At 34.0% G+C, this 641-nt stretch overlaps 1 protein-coding gene across 4 annotated transcripts in view; it reads right to left on the bottom strand.

Moving 5' to 3' along the window:
- Positions 1-345, bottom strand: part of LOC107643285 (myb-like protein X) — a 2,571-nt gene extending 2,226 nt beyond the window's left edge. The window contains exon 1 of one of the 4 annotated variants that reach the window (XM_021123323.1): positions 137-345. The gene's annotated coding sequence lies outside the window, so the exon portion shown is untranslated. The remainder of the gene's footprint in view (positions 1-136) is intronic. The other 3 variants (XM_016346882.2, XM_016346879.2, XM_016346881.2) reach the window with 3 other exon arrangements.

The following is a 641-nucleotide window of genomic DNA, read 5'->3' as shown; positions in this document are numbered from 1 at the left end:
CACACACAAAACCCTAAAAGAAACCCCAGTAGAGGAAGAAAAAAAGGCAAGTAGGAAATTGATAGAGAAGTATGGAACTTTGAATGGGGAAAGAAGGCCAAGCATTGGTCCACAAATGAAGAGGAAAGGAATTCACCTGAGTGAGGGAGGGGAAGGCAAGTAGGGAAGCACGCAACGAGTTGAGAGCTGAGAGCCTGAGACTTTTTTTTAGCACCAAAAGTAGTCAGCTCGTCTTTGAGAATGCCACTTTGACCTCACTCCTCTCTCCGCTCTGCTTCTGCCAATGCTACATTCTGCAATTGGCTAACACTTAATTCAAATAATTATTTATTATTGTTTTACTTTTACATCACATAACTAACCTAACCATTTTCTTTATAGCTTAAAGTAGTTCCTTACTTCCTTACTAGGCTTAGGATTTGATGGCCACATAACGTAACGTTTAGATCATTAAATGATTTTATATATTTTATTTAATTATAAAAATTATTTTTTATTTTATAAATTATTATTTTATTATTCAGTTACTATATTTATGAACAATCAAAAACAAAAACAAGAACAAATTAGATTTTGCTATTCCAATCGATTATAAGTTTATATTTGATCCGTAACGTTTGTCCAGGGCTGTGAAATCGTGT

The sequence above is a fragment of the Arachis ipaensis genome, chromosome B05 (genome assembly GCF_000816755.2).
Source record: "Arachis ipaensis cultivar K30076 chromosome B05, Araip1.1, whole genome shotgun sequence".
NCBI classification, from domain to species: Eukaryota; Viridiplantae; Streptophyta; class Magnoliopsida; order Fabales; family Fabaceae; genus Arachis; species Arachis ipaensis.
This window is presented reverse-complemented; position numbering and strand designations above follow the sequence as displayed.